Genomic DNA, 20,324 nt, shown 5'->3' with positions numbered 1-20,324 from the left:
TTTCTTCCAATAGCTTCTCAGAAATACAAGGTCAGATCCCATAGTAGAGCAGTTATGCATGGCAGTTTTAAATGAACAAGGTTAGCAATAAAGGGACTTCTTAAGGCTCTGTGTTATATGTGAGAGAATATGTATTCAAAAATACAAAAACTGATGGCTGGGAACCGTGCAAGACATATTGGGGATTTACTTTGTCAGGAAACTGCTTGAGCAGACAACAGTTAGAAACCAAAGCAAAGCCATATAAGAAAGCTTTTAAAGAAGATGTCTTTGTGAATCAAATGATGTATAAATCTTATCATGTGCTAGCTGCAGTCCCCATTAGTTAGAATGGGTATCAGAACTTCCCCTCTGCCAGAAAATGAAGTTTCAGTCTTCAGATCAACACTAAATATGGAACTCTCATGCTGCTTTGTGTTTATATTTGAATTGAGTAATTTAAAGCTACCCTGAGTGATTGTACAAATTAACATGCTTGTTGGTTGTGAATACTTAATTTGGAAAGGGATAAATGGGAAGAGAGTTGTACTGGCATTTCTTTTGTCTTCGATTCATTTGAAGCCTATAATATGTCTCAGACAACCAGCTTGGCCATAAATCTTTCGTGCTATCACTGAAACTGTGGGTATTTCCTTGTGAACCCAAGGGTTTTAATCAAAGAACATTGGAGCTGGGCAGACTCCCCCCATCTTCAAGCATGTGATGGGAAATTTTCCTTAAAAGAAAAGGAGGGAAGCTTCTAAATAGACAGGGAAAATCTGTTGCTTCAGTGCCTAATCCTGAGAGAACATTGACTGTGGGCGCAATCCTAACCAACTTTCCAGCACTGACTTAGCCGCAATGCAGCCCCAAGGTAAGGTAATAAGCATGCCCTTACCTTGAGGAGGCCCCCTTGACTGCCTCCCCACTGCAGGATGCAGTGCATGCCATGTTGGCACAGCTATGTCAGTGCTGGAAATTTAGTTAGAATTGCGCCCTGTGTCACTAGCACAACATGGCTTGCTATATGCAAGCTCTGGTTTCAGAGGTAACCTGTCTCTGAATGCCAGAGGCAAGGAAATGGGAATGAGATGCAGGTATCTTTTTGTCTTGAGTGCTTCCTGAGGCACTTGGTGGGCCACTGTGAGATACAGGAAGCTGGACTAGATGGGCCTTTGGCCTGATCCAGCGGGGTTGTTCTTATGTTCTTTCATTTTTATCATTTCCTGCAATGGTGTGTTTATACAAGTGAAATAACACTGTTTTCCAGTAAGAAAACAGCCCCACTGGATCAGGACATAGGCCCATCTAGTCCAGCTTCCTGTATCTCACAGCGGCCCACCAAATGCCCCACCAGTGTTGCCAGAAGCAGTGCTTGGATGCTTCACAAACCTGTGTGGTGTGGTCTTTGTAAGTAAAGGGAGCAGGGGACCCATTCGCTTGCCCATCCACTTTCTAAGGGAAAGGGGCATGCATGTGCTCAAAGGCAGCAGGGGGCTGACGATTCAGGTCCTCCAGGGACACACAAAACCCCTGCTGTCAGGTACTTTAAAATTATATGCCTTTATAACCTTTCTGGATAGCGCATCAGATTTATAGCCTGTAACATCCAACAATGCAATCTGAATGTGAATAAAATGTAAACAGCAAGGTATTAAGAATCTTTCTACACCCTCCTTATTGCATGGGTAATACAGCTTCTCTATAAAGATACAGTAAGGCAAAATAAATGCATTCGTTGCCTGAAGGTTACAAGTAATAATGCAGGATTGCTTGGACAGTGGTCATTAATAGTAATTAAGTGCTCCTTGATTTTCCATGCCTTTCTGTGTATGAAGAATAGTTGGTGAGGATGCAGGCAAGGCCTTCTCAATGGCATTCCCCCCTCCCCTGATTGTGAAATTCCCCTCCTGGAGGCTCAGCTGGCCCCATTGCTGCCCACCTTTAAGCTGACAGTGAGACTCTTTCTGTTTCATTTGGCTTTCTCCTGAACTCTTTTAGTGTTCTTGTTTCTCTGTTTGCTCATTATGTGTTCTGTTTGTGATTATTTAGTCGCCATCTTAAGATTAGTTTGTAATACTGATTTATGATGATGTTGAGATTTCCGCTCAGTCAGGTAGATGCTATTGACTAGTTTGTTTTATCCAGTTTTTCCCAAGGATCTGGGATGCTTGTCTTTTATGCTATTTTGATATAAATAGTGTCACAAAATATAGGCTGTTACCAGTACAGCTGCTTTTTGCAGTTGATTGATGGTAATTTCTGTGGCCCCTGTGCCATTCAGGTGCTCTTTAAGGTGTTTTGGAATACACCAAGGTTGCCAATCACCACTGGGATCACTTTGGTCTTCTGCCACAACCTTCCAATTTCTATATGTAAATCTTTGTATTTTGTTGCTTTTTTCCCCTGTTCTTTTTCATCTGTTCTGCTATCACTTGCTATATTAATAATGATCGATTATAATTATTTCTGTTGTTGTTGTTGAAATATTGTAAGTCACCTTGATGGTCTATTCTATGGGACCAAAAGACAGCTTAGAAGTATTTTAAATAAATATTTACTTGTAGGTAACTGTTATGCCGGTGTAAGGGCATATTAGATATAGGCCCAAATCCTAACCCACTTTCCATCACTGGCCTAGATAGCTGTGCCGGTGGGATGTGTGCTGCATCCTGCAGTTGGGTGTCACTCATGGAGGCCTCCTCAAAGTAAAGGAATGTTTGTTTCCTTATCTAGGAGCTGCATTGCCCCTATGTCAGTGCTGGAAAATGGGTTAGGATTGTGCCCATAGTTGAAAAGGCAGCAACTGTTACCCTGCACATGCCTGATCTCATCTGATCTCGGAAGCTAAGCAGGGTTAGGCCTGGTTAGTACTTGGATGGGAGACCGCCTGGGAATGCCAGGTGCTATAGGCTTATACCATAGTCTTTCGAGAATGAAGGTTGCCAACCATAGTTGAAAATGACCTGTACTTTAAACAGGAATTCTAGTTAGTATCAGGCATTCTCGCTCTCTCTCTCAGCTTTGTCACTGTATTTTTCAAAAGACCTGATTTAACCATTTTTAAGCATGTTTGCTAGGGAGTGTACAGGTCTCAGGGCCCTGTAAATTCTATCCAATTTTCCAGGGCCGGTGCAGCCATGCCAATGGGGCATGTGCTGCATCCTTTGGTGGGGTGGTGGTCACAGAGGCCTCCTCAAGGTATGGGAATATTTGTTCCCTTACCTCCCGTCTGCATTGTAGCTGCACCTGTGCTGGAAAGTTGGATAGGATTGGGCCCTCAGTGAACTCAATAGTGCTTATTTCTGCACTGTTTTGTCACTATTATAAAGATTCTATCTTTGTTGCTCCATAAAGAGCAATTCTTAAAGCTTTCAGCCCTGTCTTGTGTGTAAAGGTATCATGATTACTTTGTTATAAAATATCTGATTACATCTCTTAACTACGACAGTTCCCACTATTCAGATAAATTTGAATTTGAAAGAATTTAAGATATTTCCAAGCAATTGGTAACTTCAAGCAGTTCTAACAGAGGAAAAGGATTAAGTTATTAAAAAAATTGCTTTAAATCTTCATCTGAACAAGCCCTATAGCTCTGACATTGTTTATTATCACAGTGAACTAAATGAATACAGTAGAGAATTCCTTCAGGTCTCCACAGCAACCATAATTGGTTCATTGTGTTCATTTAGTGTTTGCTCTTTTGAATTCATAAGATGAGATTTTTTTTTCCAACTCTCTAGAGTGCCCGGTACATTAGAGCCACCATCAAATGATCTGATCCAAGATTTCAAGAACTGATCCATGTTCATAAAACATGAGAGATGCAATCTACATACATCTGTACTATTGGAAATATGTGTTCTCTGCCATATAAATTAAAAAAAAAATTTCTCCGTTAGGTAGAAGAAGAAAAGAATTGTATTTAGGTTGAATAAATTTTTGATTTTGCATCACACACTGTGAACAGTTTTTGCAGAAGTAGAGCGCAATTACTCCATTTTCACTTTTAGAAACCTGGGGAGCCCTGCAGACACTCACCGCACCCTAGGAAGGCTGCTGCAGGGACTGGTGAGTGCATCCTAGTCCCTGCGCCCCCCACCCAGAGCGACAAGATCTTGGGGATTGCTGCCTTCCCCCCCACCCCTGCTGCCTCCCTCCCCTCCCCTGCAAGAACTTACTCCACTTTCCAGTTTTAAATGGTTGCAAATGAAAGAACTACTAGTGGGGGGGATGTTGTGGGGATCAAAGGGGGAAGAAATTAACAATCCAGTTCTGCTGGGCAGGTTTCAAGTATGAAGTCCACCTAAGTAGCAAGAGCAGAGCTGCACAATTCTAGGTTTCTGAGGAGAAGAATACAGCAAAAAGTTGCTCCTTTGAATGAGAAAGATAGCTCTTCTGAGGATGAGGGCAACTACCAGAGCAAGGAGGCTCAGCAAGAGGCTTCCTGACAGCAGGGCAGCATTGCCAAACCAGAATGTGGGGGCTTTCAGCAGGGAAGAAAGCACCACACAAAATGGAGATGGGGTCTCTATGGGGAACTCGCAGCAGGCTTGGCACCTTGGCAAATTGCAAGATGAAAAGAATGCTCAGCACGGATACCTCTAGTGGGGAAAAATCACCCAAAATGGAGGACACTTCTGAGGAGAAAGAAGTTTCAAAAATGCAGCATGGATACTTCTGGGAAGTTAGGAAGTTACAAAGTTTTGCTTCCAGAGCAAAGGGAGGATTTTGCACAAAGGAAACAAAAGCATTTCTTGGTGGACAAAGGAGTTTGAAGCTTCTTTTTGGGTGTGCAGCATAAGTTTCCCGTCCTTTTAGGGGCACACAAAAGGCTTGGTTGCTCCCCAAATTGGAAAAGTTCCTGAAGGACAAAAGGCATGGCAGAGTGTGTGCTGCACCCAGGCTCTGGTCATTGATGGGAGAGATTTGTTGGCATAGGAATCTGAAAAGGTTGTCTGGCCAGACAACTAGGCAGTTTGCAATTTTATTTATTATGCAGCAGGACTTGTGCTTGCAGTGATTTGTCAGGATGAAGCACCCAAATTTCCAAGTCGTTGAAGGAAAGGAGACACCCAGATGCCCCACAGCATTACAGCCCAGTGGCATATCTGAGAAAATGGTCACCATGACAAGCACTGAAATTGCACCCCAGACCAAACAGAGAAGGGGAGATCATGGGGGTGGAATATGGGTAAGTCTGCACCTTCAAGTTGTCAGCATCATTATTAACAATCCAATCTTTGGCATTCTTCTCAAAACAACATCTCAGTCAACAGCAGGTGGTTAGAAGCATCCTGTCTTGTGAATCTCCAATATTACAGGATATTTTAGCAGAATAAGGTTGGCTGGTTATGGCTTTCTTGCCAGGGTCGTAGCACGTCTCAATGTCAATTTCTTGTGCATCTGCAGTCAGCACCTGCAGAGCACTAGTGAACCTAAAAGAAGCATTGCTCATCTCATCCAGCATTCTGTTTCCCTCAGTGAGCCACCAGCTGCATGTAGAAATCCCACAAACAGGAGAAAAAGGTATACTTCTCTCCCTGTTGCTTCCCTGCAACTAGTATTCAGAGGCCCCCCAAACCTGTAAGCTGGGCATAGTGTTCATAAGTGGGAGTCATTATTCAACTTTTTCTCCTTGAATTTGTCCAATCCCCTTTTAAAGCCATCCAAGTTAGTGGCCACCACTAACATCTTGTGGGAACACATTCTGTAGATTAGACATACTTTGTTGACACTGACATCTTCCTTTACACTGAATAATGATTTACTCTACAAATAGCCTTATCCATTTCTCAGTACAGGGTGTGAAAGACAAATTGCAAGTCCTGAGACTGTATCTGCTCCTTGTGTTCACTGTCTTTTTATTCCTCTATAAAGCTACGCTCATGACTGTGAACACTTACTGTGCCCTCAACTCCTGCTTTGTTTGTTTCAATGATATGTCCATACAGTCTTGCACTTACAAGGATAGGGGTGTCGCTCAATATCCCAAATTCAATATCCTCTCCAGTCAAGGTTGGCAAAAATCCTGGAGAACTGCTGCAAGTCAGTGCATCGAATCCTGAGCTGAACAGACAAAGGGCTCATTCAGAAGAATGATATATGACATTTAGGGCACAATCCTAACCAGGTCTACTCAGAAGTACTGTTTTGTTCAATGGTGCTTACTCTCAAGAAAGTGTGGTTAGGATTGCAGCCTTATAATATCTGAACCACCACTGCAATTGTTTGACTATTGTCCGGCTGTCCATTCTAAGCCTAACAACTAAAATGTCAAGTTATGGCAAACCTCATTAGCTGACAAGGAAGTGATGTGAATTCCAAGTGTTCATGGATTTGCAGCAAATGCTGAGATAAGACCACAGCCATGTCTTTGTGAGAGGTCCAACTCTGTTAGAGATAATGTGCCTAGCAGCAATCTCCTCGCCAAATTAGAAACAGAAACTGAGAAACACTGTTCACGTATAGCCTTTCTGCATACTAATGAGAAATGGTTTTGGCATGGGTTCAGTCAGTCATAATTCATATTTTTCTTGGAAAAAAGACACAGGCCCTCTTGGATTGTATATACTGCCTGATTTCTGCCAGCATGGGTTTCATTGTGCATTTGTTGTAGTGCATTTAGCAGTCTGTATTGTTTCTGTGGAGTACATACATACATACATAACAGAAGTGTATTTACTCAGAATGAACCCCCCGCTTATTTCAATAGTACTTACTTTTCAGGTAAGTGTGCTTACAGAATTGCACCTGTGGACAGAATTCCAGCACATACTGGTGCTATTTTTCAGGTGGTTGAAGGAAGAGAACAATTTGATGGTTCTTGTACTTTTAGGGTCCAATCCTATCCAACTTTCCAGTACGGATACAGTCACAATGAAGCCCCAAGGTAAGAGAACAAATATTCCCTTATCTTGAGGAGTCCTCTGTGATTGCCTCCCCACTGAAGGATGCAGTGCATGCCCCATTGGCAGGACTGCACCAGTGCTGGAAAATTGGATAGTCTTTAAATGTCTTTGCATTGAAAAGATCAACTGTATAAATTACACAAGGAACTTCAAATGTTCAGGTTTTTATGATAATCTTGCAACCTCTATCTTATGACCAAACTACACATTGTACACACACATGCATGGAATGCTACCCTGACCATCCTTTGTAAATTTGCATCAGGAGTAGGCAGTGGTGGTTTTCCTCCTGGGGCCACCCCCCCATTTGCTGCCCCCAACCCAGAAGTAATTGCTGTGACATCATTTTCCCTGCAATTACTTCTGCACCACCTTCTCCTCCCTTCCTCCCTTGAAAAAAGGGGGAGGAAAGAGGTCACCCAGGTTCCAGTGCCTTTCGCATCAGAATTGGAGGAGGTGAGTGCCGCTTCTGGCCGGGCCGGTTCCCCAGCTGTTCTGAGGGCTGCTCTCTTTTCTTTAAAGAGGAGGAGAGGAAAGAGGCCCTCAAACACAGTCATGAACTGCACTGACAGTGGCTGCATCTTGACGCCACTGTTGATATGGTTTCAGATTGCGCCAAACTGGTGTCAGAGGGAGTGGGTTATGGCACTGCCCCCTGATCCTGACGCATTTGCCCCCACTAAGCGTGGGTGAAGCAGCAGAGAAATGGTGGTAGGATGAGGTAACTAGGTAGGTAGGTAACTCGTTCCATGCCTGGTATCTCCCCCATAGAAATGGCCTATCCATGGCTTTTTCCTCTTCATGGGTTCAAGTACATGTTTCTCTGTCAAGTTTTGTTTCAAGGCAATAAGGATTATGAAGAACTAAAAACAAATAGTTCATAGACATTTCACATACTGTGAGAAATTGTTTCCGTACTGTACTCAATTTTAGAATGTTTAGATGGCTCGATTTTCAGGGGCTGATGATAGCAGTCCTCCATGAACCACTATGATGATTGTTGACTTGCAAGAGAGATTGTTGGCTTCCTCAGCCAATCTTTCTCTGTTGATTTATCGAAACTAGTAGTTTCTTTCTAATGGAGAGGGTGGGCTGAAAGCAATCAATAGCCTGTGTCTCAGAAGACAGTAGTTCATTCTGCTGTAGTCAGAGGTGTCACTTTACCCTTCCCTATTTTACTGATCCCATTTGCTGTGCTGTTGCATGAGCCTCCAGGTTTTAGTGTTCCAAATCCTTTAATTATACACCCATCAAATGTGTTGAAAAAGTCATTTAAAAGTGTTAATCAGCCATTTCTGGCTGTGTCTCATTCACTTTCATCACTTCCCCCCCCCCCATTCTCCCCACCCAACTTTCTACTTTGCTTGCTGATCCTCAGTGCAACTTAAGTTAGTGTGATTTGTATTGGGGAAAAATTGCCTCTTCTGGTTCATTTCATTTTATTATCTTTCAACTGTACTTTTACATCTACTGAGATATCTTTACTCTAACTGAGTCTTGATGAGATCACCCACTGCAGCCATAGAACAATAATATAGAGATAAAATTTAGCCTCCTTGCTCTCTTGTGATGAGCTGCCCATATTCTGGCTGTATGAAAAACAAAGCACATAAAGGACAGATTAAAAAGGCATTTTGCATTCCAAATTGCTCTGAATTAAGGCAGATGGGGTCTTTTAAATAAATGCAACATGAATCAACTTAAAGAAAGTAACTCTTAAGCAGAGGGTTAAAAAATGTGTGTATCTAACAGTATAGTCCTATTTCACCAGTGAAGACATTAGTTCCTCTGAATAAAAAGTGTTTCTTAGAACTATCAGAATGAATTTAGCAATAAATTTTAAACATGTCTGTGCTTATAGTTATATGGTGAGTGTAGCATCCAGAATTTCTGAATAATGGGGCTGTTGTCTGAAGCTCCCTCTGTCACCAGAAGGAGCATTCTGCTTGTGCAAAGAGCTCTCTTTTTCTGCTTGTGCAGTTACCCCTTGTGTGAGTAGAAGATTTCTTCTGATTATGGAGGGATCACTCCATGGAAGCTCTGGATACTACCCCTAATATTTTGTCTTCTCTTCTTTCGTAATCTGAGTTCCCAGTTCTGAAGTCTGGTGTGAGCAGAAAACTGCTAATTTAGTATCTGGATTGTTAGTCCTCAGCTAAACTTGTTGATAAGACAATATCTCTTTGAGTCAGTAACGCATTTTGAAGAAGCAGCACAGTTTCTGCAGGACATTATGCATGCTAAAGTAGATGACCAAGCACAGGTTATAGCCAGGGAGCTTGTTGATGATGGACATCAGGTGAACATGGTTAAAAAGATTTAAAAGCCATCCATCAACTAGGCCCAGGAGATAGCTTGGAAAGTAATCAAGAGCAGGGCCAGACTGGACTAGATAGTAAGCAAGGAGTGAGGTTCATCAAATGAAGGCTCCACTGTGCAAGGGTCTGCTGTAAGCAGCAAGAGTCAGGGGGAGCCAATAGTAGGATCTGATGATGGTCTAATGCCAGGGAAAAGGGCTGTCTGATGGTGCCTTCCACAATGTAAGGTAATTCTTGCAGGTAAGTACCAATTTCCAACAGGCACAGAGTTTTTCTCAGTGCTGGGTTCTGGATTTTGGGTGCCCTGGAGCACAACTTCCTCAGTAGGGCCCCCCTAATCTGGAAAATGCAAAGGATTCAAAAAGAGAATTCCCTGGCACCACTGTCTTTGTTGTGTGAAATGCAAAATGAAAATGGTGGCAATTTGGGCTTGGTTATTGACTGGTTTTGTGGCTCATCAAAATGACTGATGTTGCCATTCTGGGAGATGGTTTCAGATGTGTCCACAATTTGAACTTTTCCTCCCCCTTTTTTCCATGTTTCTCTAGTGAAGTAGAGTTTGGCTACAAAAGCTCATGCCTCTATAGTGCTATGGGAGTTTATATTCTCACTAATACAGACTAACATAGTATTCTGAAAGCTGTTTTTAGAGGAAGCTAGGCAGGAGCCCAAGACAATGTGGAAGTAATAGCACTGTTCTTCTCAAATAAAGCAGGACAAGGCAGTTCCAGTCTATCTGACCTGAAACTGAGCAAAGCTATGCACCGTAGGGCACAATCCTAACCAATTTTCTAGCACTGGGGCTAAGGGAAAGGCAGCTCCAAGATAAGGGAACCAACATTCCCTTTCCTTGAGGAGGCCTCCATGACTGCCACCCAACTGCAGGTTGCAGCACATGCCCCACTGGCACCGCTATGCCAGTACTGGAAAGTTGGTTAGGATTTGGGCCATAGTAGTATACAGAATTTCTACAAATAGAGAGAAATTACTGTTGCTTTCAGAAACACTATGCCATGCCTACTTGATCTTGTTTAATTCACAAAATATCTTCTTACCAGCGAAGCAGTATCCACTGATAGATTCTGTCAATTGATGGTGGTCGATATACATTTTTTAAAAAGATCCTGCCCTTTTGTGAGATGGTATATAAAGAATACAGCACCCCCAATGTGCGTGATGAATCATGCTTTTCCTATGAAACAGTGTTTTGTTACTCAGCAGGATAAGCATTACATACTATTCTTGAATTTTTAAATATTTTTCCATTGTTTCAGTTATACGATCTTTGCTATAGTAAATTCCCCATTTTCAGAAGAGATCTTTATATTGTGGGTTAATATTGTACTGTGAAACTTGGCATACAAGTTAGAGACAAAAAAGGATATTTCATTATACAGCATCTGTTTTTGCAATTATTTTGACATTTTTACTTCACGGTTTTGTTCATTAGCTCTAAAGTCCAGTGATGTGTTTTGGAGAATGTGGGAAAATGCAGACATTTTTTAAATATTGAACTCACCAGAGCAATTTCTCCTATACATGGAGAATTAGTTCCCCTGAACATTATGGAAGGGGGCAGCTCTCAGCTGATCTAGGGAGACAGTGACTTTGCCTCCCTCCCTCTTTAGGTGGCCTTTCATAAGGCAGTTGATACTACACAGCCACTGTGATGGAGGAGCAGTCTCCAGTGGTAGAGAAGGAGCCAGTTGATCCGGGAGTGTGCATGTGTAAATTGGTATTTTTGTCTCCCTCCCTATTCAAACAGCACCAGGTATTACCTATTGTGAAACTTTTAAACTTCTGTTCAGAACACAGTGTACATGAAATTGATAAATGTTTTCATATTTGAGTCCAAATCCCTTGCTCACCACTTCCAATAGTGAGCATGGCATTCAAAAATAATGTACAGGTGTGCCCAGTATCTACTGGGGTTCTGTTCCAGACCACCTGCAGAAACCAGGAATCTGTGGATACCGGGAATGCCCCCATGCCCCCCCTGCATGTGCCCATTATTGCAATTTCAAGACTTACCCCTGTGCAAATTCTTCCTTAAAAGAGGTTGCTATAAGCTTAGCAGCTCATTATGAGCTTCAGACTGCCTCCCAGCAGCCTGGTTGCTTTAAAAAAAACAAAACTACATGGAGGTTAACAGGAAGTGGAACTTAACTTTGTTTAAGGAAGAATTTACACAATGGTAAATTTTAAAATCGCACTAGTGGGAATATGCAGGAGGTGTGAGGGGGATCCCATATCTGCAGATAAGTAAAACCATGAATACAGAATCCACAGATACAGCGGGGCCCTGTATTTTGAAAAGGGTTGGAACTTAAGCTACTGAGGTATAGATTTTTAAACAAACTTGGCTTTTAATGATCAACACATGTGGCTCTTAGGGTGCAATCCAAACCCTGAAATGAGCCAGCACAAGTCCCTTGCACCAGCCCAAAAGTGTCGTGAAAGTGCTGTAAAGCACTTGTGCACCACCAATTGAGCAGGGAGGCTTGCCCAAGACCTGTGGGCTGGCAGAAAAGGTGAGCCTGTGCCAGCTGAGTGAGACCATGCAGGGGTCTGTGAGCAGAGTAGGAGGTAGGCTTTTTGGGACAGGGGAAGGCAAGCAGGTGGGGACAGGATCCAGCACTTGTGCCAGCTTCTAACCCTGGTCCTGGGCAGCCCAGAGCAGCTCCAGGTTGCTCGGATTTGCACCACTACTTGAGGTGGCACAGATATGAATAGCCCCATTGGAACTGCTGCAGCACAGCACAGGTAAGGGGAGGCAATCACCCTTGCCCAGCCCTTTTCAGTCCCAACCCTGAGGCAGGTTAGGAGTGTTCTGTTAGACTTTTTAATGATTGAAATGTGCCTCTAACTCCCTAATGACTCTATCCTAAGTTTTGCTGTGCCTATAAATAACAGTTTAGAAAAGACAGAATGATATACCACTATGCTGTCACAAATGACATTGTAATAGTATTGCAGGAATATTGCATCAGTGTTTTCTGCAGATGTGCTAGGTGTCTGCTGAAAACGCTCTTAAGTAGAAGTTCTTAAGTAGAACTTCTACTTAAATTGAAGTTAAGTAGAAGTTCCAGTGTGCAAAAGAAATTGGTTTCAGTAGATTGTTGTATTCTAAGTGCTTTTCTGTATTTAGCCTGCAGACTTCGAAAACTTCAGAAAATGGATTCTTTAAAGATGCTGATATTATCAGTTCAGACAATCAGTTTTTAGCTTTTAGTAGTAACTGGATATGGAAATACTCCCATTGTATCATATATTTTACTGCCATAAACTTAAATACTTGCTTTGATTCCAAGCACTCTAAAACCATTTTTTGTGCCAACAGAAAAATTGACATCCTGTATTATCATAGGATCTTACACAATATGAACTCACTCTTCAGACAATTTCTCATTCCACATTTGTGTGCATGATATACAGAATAAACTTGTCAGCTAATGATTGGAAGTTGCAATACATTTCTGGCCAGTTATTTCTGTATTAGTTGCAGAGAGTTGAGTGGCCAGGTCTCAATCCTCCCCCAACATAGCTGGCAATTTTTACTTCTGGCTGCATTTTCCATATCATATCTAATTCTGCTCTGAAAATGTTCAGAAGTCCTTTCCTGGGTAGTGATGGAAGGGAGAATACTGTGCAGACAGTACTTTTCTGTGGCTAGTTCTAGAATTTTAAAGATATATGTAAACTGAACTCATTATTTTCATTTTCTAAAACATGAGAACAGTGTACTCTTTGGTAGTATTGCGCCCTAAAATCACTGCCGCCTCAAATCCAACAGAACCATCCTAACCTCTCCAGGTCATATTTCCAAATTAAAACAAAACCAAAAAACTGGAAACTCAAGAAAAAACAAAAAACCCTCAATGAATTTCTTCATCAAGTTACATCCACTCCTGTTTGCTAATGGTGAGTAAAAATGGCCTCCAAGCAATTAGATAGGAAAGCTATAGGTAACAAATAACTCTTTTTCTCCCTTTCAGGCTGTTAGTCTGCCTAAAAGGTTTAACATGAGTTTGTATGGTCTGGGCAGTCAGGCTAATAAAAACACTATAGGCTAGTAATTTCTGTAGATATATTTGCAAAACTGTGCTAAAACATGACTTTGTTCTTTCCTTAATTCTCTGGCTGTGTCTTATTTGGGGGATAAGTGCTAACAAACAACCACCTGCTGTTCTGCCAGATTCCCATTCCAAGCTCCACCTGGAGAATTATGCCCATTTTCAGCTAATTAGCTTCCTTTTTTACCCTACAATGACTCTAGTTCTAACTTGCAGTCCTGCTGGACCCCACCACCAGGTTAGCTCACCTGTTGAACCTGCAGAGGTCCTCTCTCCTGCCAGCAGCCTCCTGCCACTACAGCAGCCCCTTGGTCCCCAGCAGGTCTTAGGCGTGGTAGCCAAACACCAATCTCAGTGTCTCCAGCAGTGTGATCCAGCAGTCTCCAAAATCCATTCACCAATCAGTCCAGCAGACCATTAGCCATCAGTACCTCAGGCCAGGGGTGCCCAAACCCCTGCCCTGGGGCCACTTGCGGCCCTCGAAGTCTGTCAATGCGGCCCTCAGGGAGCCCCCAGTCTCCAATGAGCGTCCGGCCCTCCGGAGATTTGTTGGAGACCACACTGGCCTGACGCAACTGCTCTCAGCGTGAGGGAGACTGTTTGATCTCTCACCTCAAGCTTTCCTCCTTCTGCTACCCACACCAAACTTTCCCTTCATCAGGTGCTTTTATGCCTGAGGGCCCTACAGGGATTTAAAAATTGCCTGCCTATGTAAACCGCCTTGAATAAAGTCTAAGGAGAAATCTGAGGACCAAGAAAGTTGGTATAGAAATACCTGTATAAATAAAATAAATAAATAAATAAATATTGCCTTCAAGTGGCTGCAGCAGTGCAGCACACCCTCTGCTGAGTGCCCAGGCCTTAACCCTTAAAGGGGCCACTGCTGACACCACATCCTACCTCCTTGCCAGATCTTCCACAATTCCAATATACCTGCTACCAGGTGGCATAACTGAAGAGGTGTGTGACCACCACCACCACTTTGCCCCCAGCTGCTGGCTTTGGGGATCAGTGGAGTGCCTCTGCACTTATTGCAAATACTTGATGTTCCTTGTGTACTGGGGAGATCTTGAATGATTAGAACGTGTGTCTTGCTTTTATTGCACAATTTTCAGAATGACAACAAAAAGGGGGCCTTCCACATTTCTTTATTTCAGTTGGAGGGTGAAAACAATAGCCGTATAAAATGTCTTTGTGCATTACTATGAAGTGGGAAAAAGTAGAGGTGCGGTGACTTGTGTACATGCTTCTTGCACTTCTGGTTAAACTTTGAGGGAACTTACATTGTTTCCTCATGGTGGAATGGGTGAGTTATCCCCTTAGTCACCAGACGTTGTCTTCACAATGTGGTTATCTCTTCTGGCTGTGTGCCATCAAGCTTCAGAGACAGCCGTAAATCAAGTCCATGCAGGTCCTCAAGGCTGTTCTCAATTCTGTGCTGCCTGACCTTCTCGCACACTCTCCTACTCTCTCACTGCAGTGGTCCTTGACTCAGCAGTGACTCTGTTTAGAATACATCCACCTTCACTTACCTGGAGCTGTTCTCAGTGCATATCCTCTGTCCCCTGTGCTGATCCTGTTCATTCCAAACATTCAATGAATGGAGGTTTTGTGCTGGAGGTAAGTGCAGAGAAGAGGGATGCAGAAGTAGGCACGTTTCCCTTCCCATTCTCACTGTCCACTGGGGCAGGCACATGCTCTCAGGGGAAGCAAAATTGGGGGAATTTGGGTGGCAGGGAGCACTATTCTCTGCAAGGCAGCATGGCCACACAAGCCTGAAACCTGGCAACCTAGAAGTTTGCCAGAAGTTTGATGTATGATGTGCTCACCAAGCATCTGGAGACACTGATGTGCATAGAAAGGCTCCATGCAGAGGCACAAAAAGTAATGGGAAACACTAGCGAAGAGGCATGAGCCACCCCTGCCCATGTCATAAATTCTAGAGGACTGCCATTGTTAGATATTTAGCATTAAATAAGTTTTTTTTCTTCACTGAAAGTATTTTACTACAAAGCAAATTCCAGCTGAAGCAGGCATCAGACATGGTAAACAATGTACTAGAAGTCTGTCACATGTAATGGCACCTCTTTATTATTTTTATAATAAATAAGTCCCTGTGAATAAAAATAGTCATACTTCACATCCAGATTTTTCAAGGGGTAATTGCTGCTGATTAATGAATAAAATGAAGCTCCCATTTTATGTTTTCAGTATAAACATTTTATCAATAAGGAGTTATAGAAATTTTGTATGCAGCAGGGCTTCTGAGAATTTGATGCATAAAATCCTCAGTGCTAACACTATAAATTTCCACTTGATCAACAGCTTGGTATTTTGGGCACTGCCTACCTTAATAATGAATAGATGGATAGATGGATGGCACGTCAGCAGCAAACAGCAGAGATGTAAATGGGATATCTGCTTTTCTATCTCTCTAATAAATGTAAATCAATGCCTATTTTCTTGTGCTGTTTTTCAGCTGTGACCTGTGGCAGGAACTAGAAATGCAAGTATAAAAAAGAAAAGAGAAAGAAAAGTCCCTGACAGCAGTCTTTAATATTCCAAAATGAAAAGGAAAACTAGGTCTTGAAGATGAATTTTGCAGCTATACCTAATGTTTTAGAAAATAATGCTCAGTGAAATGTAGGAACATATGTTGGCTGCTCTTGGAAAGCTGTCACTTTATTACCATCTATTAAAATTAATTTTAAGCTAAATCTTTGGAGAAATTTCCATCCCCCCTCCCCAAGAAATAATTGGCATACACTTGACATTTATATAATAGCAGGCTGGGTTTTTAAAAAATCTGAAAGTATATTATAGGTACAATACTCTCTGTCAAATTGTCAGCAACATAGGGGGCATTGAGCAGCTAAATTTGATGAAGAATCAGCTACAGTAAATGAACCAGGACAACTTCTACAAGACGAGAGATTGCTTTAGCAAAAGATGTGAAATATCTCTGTGTTGCCAGCTCTCATACTAGCTGACAAAATGTCAGTTCTTTCCTTAAAGCCCATGTTTTCAAAATCATGCAGAGGGGGAAAAGATTTGTAGGCTTTAATTAAGAGACCCAAATTCTCTTCCTTAAGGGCCCAATGCTGTGGTCCGCGCTGAGCCTCCATGGCGCGGACCAAAGGTTGCAAATGTACCGTAAGGTGGCGCTGAGCCATCGCCCGGCGGGCGCCTGTGTTCCACAGCTCCGCAGTGCCTGCGACTGCCAGGCTGCGGAACAGGGAATGAGGACTTGGGGGAGGCGTTCCGGGGAGGGGGGAGGCATGGTCAGGGGCATTCCGGGGGGCAGGGGAGAGGTGGATCCGCGGAGCCGAGCTCCGCAGGATCCTAGGTGCTCGTGGAAGGCTGCGTGCTCTACACGAGCCCCTTCACTTTAGCGGTGACCAAACAGTCACCACTAAAGTGAGTAGCCCCATTGCGGGGCTGCCTCCCTTACCTGGGGGAAGGGGACAAACGTCCCCTTCACCCAAGGAGCCTCCCGCGGTAGTGCGGGAGGCTCTGGATCCAGTGGGAGCCTGCCAGGGAGCCGCCGGGTCCTGCACCTCTGGGCAGCTCAGGATCGGGCTGCCCATCTGCAGAGCAACCCTGGTAATATGCTCTGATACTTTTTTAAAAATAAAGTTTAAACGTGATTTTGTAGCCACCTGAAATATCTTGAATGTTGTCCTATTTTTTTAAAATACTTGTGATATGGCTCCTTCATCAACTTCATTGTGCATTTTTCTGTATTATCTCACTTACTTTTACACTCTAGGTGCCAGCAATTTCTCACAAGGATACATCAATCCCTTACTGTGAGAATCTACATTTAAGTTAATCTCGTGCAAAATCTGCAGAACTAGATTTCCAGTCTCATTTTCCAGCCAGTGGCTAATATCAAATGCACCCAATTCTGCATGCATTCTGCATTCCGTATTTTTCTCTTCTTCATTGTTTGATCTTATCTAAGTTAGCACTCTGTTTAGGATATTTTAAACTCGGATTTCAATCATGCTGATTTCAAAAGGAAGTACAATTGCAGGAGGACATAAGAAAGTTGCTTGGGTTCAATGGATCTCAAAGCTTGGATTTGCATGATTCAGCCTGGTGCTACCCACCGTCAAAAATGGAAGCAGGTGTCAATTGTCTTACATGGGATAGGTCAACTAACCAGGGCCAAGTTGTTCCATCTGCTCCTCCTCCTGTCTGGTCTCCCACACCTTGCCATGGCAGCAACATAGGAGCAGAAGCTTGATGGCATACATGCACCATAACTGATTTTGTACGAGTTTTACAGATGCATGAAATAGGCAGTCACATGCATGCTCATTTTATTAGACTTAAAACTCACCAAATATTGAGCCATTCTTGTGCATTCTTTCTGCTTTCTTCATTAATTCATTCAAAATACTTATACCCTGCCTCTTAATTGCAAGGGTTCTTCAAAACTATGAATGTTTCTCTATAAAACATAAGCATACTGTAATACCAAATCTCCAACAATTTGCAATTTACCGTTCAAATTCATAACATAATCATTACATCATACTGAAAGCTCAAGAGGGGAACCATGTCCAATTTTTTTCCCCCTGAAGACTGCTAGGAAGAACTGGATAAGAGGCCTGGTTTGCACAGCTTCTCCCTGTCAGAAAGGAAGGGAAGAATCACAAAGTGACTTCTGCATGAGCCAGTGCTTACATATAGAGCCTGACATACACCAGTGCTAAATCAGTACTGCCTTGGTTGAATGGTATGAACTATCTGCCCCTCCTAGTCTTTATTCATCTACATCTGTTGGGCTCCACCACCTGCAGAACTGAATAATTCGGAGAACCTCAGGCCATAGATGCGTAAATAATGCATATGTGTAAATTCTTTATGCAAATATTATGCCTGTTGTCATGTGAGAATACTATTAGGGTTGCAGAGTAACTACACAGTACAAGATGGGTAACAGCGAAAGCCTATGCATGTTTATTTAGAAGGGTGCCTTACTGAGGTCATTAAGACTTACTCCAAAGCCGTATAGGATGGAAGCCTAAATAACTCTATTCTCCATTTTGAAAGGCTGATGAGCTCTTAGGCTAGACTGAGGGGGATGCATAGAAATTGCAAGTGGCAACAATCAGTCTCTGCCTATTGGAAACTCTCTACAAAATGAATTTGAATTTGATTTGTAAATAAATGTTCCAACTGAGGGCTTAATAGCCAGGTGCTGTTTTTCAGTAAGGAGATAGAAAAATATTTACAGGAGTCCACATCAACCCAGGTTTGGATAATGATATTGTTTTTGCTGCTGCTGCTAAGCTAAGGTGACCATTCTAAAGCATTTCTCAGCAAGGGATAAATGTATCAAGCAACCAAAAAAACTGTGTGACAATGGTGTAATTTTAATGTCTTGTATATCCTGTTCTCATAACCTTGGTACCAGATACCTTATTTTTCCCTGGTGATTTTTAATTACCAGGGCAGGAAAACTGTAATTAATAACTTCTTGTATCAGCATGCCTCCAGATGTTCTTCATCAAATTCTACATGGAGGTCTGGAGAGGCTAGCTATGAAATATACACTAGAAAGGGAAAGCTGAGGTAATGTTAACATAATGGAAGTGTCTTGATAAACATTTCTTCTTTCACTGCCAATGTAGTTTCATGCCACTTGTTGAGTTACTGGACAGTTTGGCTTTGTAGATCTTATTCACAGATTTTTTGTATCAGTTACAGTGTCATGCCAGTGATACGATCGGTGCTGCCACTGCCAGGCCTTGTCAACTGAAGGTCAAATAATGAAGGATTTTCTTGCAGCAGCCAGGATGTTACAAGGGCCCAGAAAAAATGGCACTGTGTGTGTGGCACTTGTGAAAACCTCAGCTAAATTGAGAAGCCAGGACCCAGTTGGAGATCAGAGCTAAATCAGGAAGCAGAAAGTCAGTAGGAGAGGAATGAATAAACAAGACAAAAATTCAGCGGGAGTTACTCCCAGGTCACTATATATGGTAGGATTGCAGCTTTAATTTGTGTACATATGAAGAGAAGTGGAGATGGTGGGGGTCAGGATTGCTGACCCCAGCCTTCATGTTTTGATGGCACCATCTGCAACCGTGCAACAGTGGGGGGTATAACTTGTGTGTAGACCTTTGTGCATGTGGGACCTCAGATGTGAAGAGGTCTGAGGGGCCAGTAGGAGTTATTCTCCACCTTTCAAATGTTCACCTTCACAAAGACTAAACTGTGTAGGAATAGTGTTGTTCCTATTCAACTGTGTTGCTGAATAGTGTCTACTGCCACTTTCTGTGTCCCTTCTTAACCCCAAATGCTGGTGTGGACGATGAGGAAAGTGATCTTTGCTCCCTGATCATTCTGGAAAAAAAGGAAATTTCAATTGAATCACAGCAAAGGTGGTCATAGCAAAGCTCTTTCATGAAGAGCACAGTGCTTGATAAGTGATCTTTTATTGCAGCACACTTAGCCTTTCTTTGTTCTCTCCTCAAATGTCTCATTGCTACGTAGACTGTAAAAGAAGGGACTGATTGTATGATGTTTGGGTGTCTTCACATGTTGCTGAGATGAGCCTTGGAATTATAAATAGGAGTGGGGACTAACAACCCAGTCCTGGTGAATGGAGGCATGTAAGGCATATCAGTGACCATTTCCTCCAGTCCAGTGCCAGAGCTGACCCAGCACAAGCCCAAGCTGGGACTGCACCAGTTGGAAACTGGCAGACCACTGCTCGGTGCTCTGTGAGAAGCGCCGGGTGGTGGAGAGGTGAGTGGGAGCATGGGGAGGAGGTGTTCCAGAGTGAGTGGAGGCAGGGGAAGACGGAGAAAAGGTGTGACTGGGGAGGGAGTGGGGCAGGAGAGAGATGAGATCGCAGAGCTCCACTCCGCCAAATCCAGAGCCCCATGTCCCGGCCTGACACAGGCGTCTTTAATCTGCACCAGCTAAATAGCTGGCACAGTGTTGAGTAGCCCCATTGTGGGACTACTTTTCTTACCCAGGGGAAGAGGACAAATGTCCCTTTCCCCTAAGCAGCCACCAGTGGCTGCCCG

General features: G+C 42.9%; 1 protein-coding gene and 1 pseudogene across 3 annotated transcripts in view; both read left to right on the top strand.

The window, feature by feature from the left end:
* MACROD2 (mono-ADP ribosylhydrolase 2) overlaps window positions 1–20,324 on the top strand; it is a 1,146,647-nt gene that overhangs the window by 978,031 nt on the left and 148,292 nt on the right. The window lies entirely within an intron of this gene.
* On the top strand, window positions 2,778–2,894 carry LOC136638304 (5S ribosomal RNA; annotated as a pseudogene).

The sequence above is a fragment of the Tiliqua scincoides genome, chromosome 1, assembly GCF_035046505.1.
Source record: "Tiliqua scincoides isolate rTilSci1 chromosome 1, rTilSci1.hap2, whole genome shotgun sequence".
NCBI classification, from domain to species: domain Eukaryota; kingdom Metazoa; phylum Chordata; class Lepidosauria; order Squamata; family Scincidae; genus Tiliqua; species Tiliqua scincoides.
The sequence above is the reverse complement of the archived record's forward strand: the minus strand, read 5'-3'. Positions and strand labels throughout refer to the sequence as shown.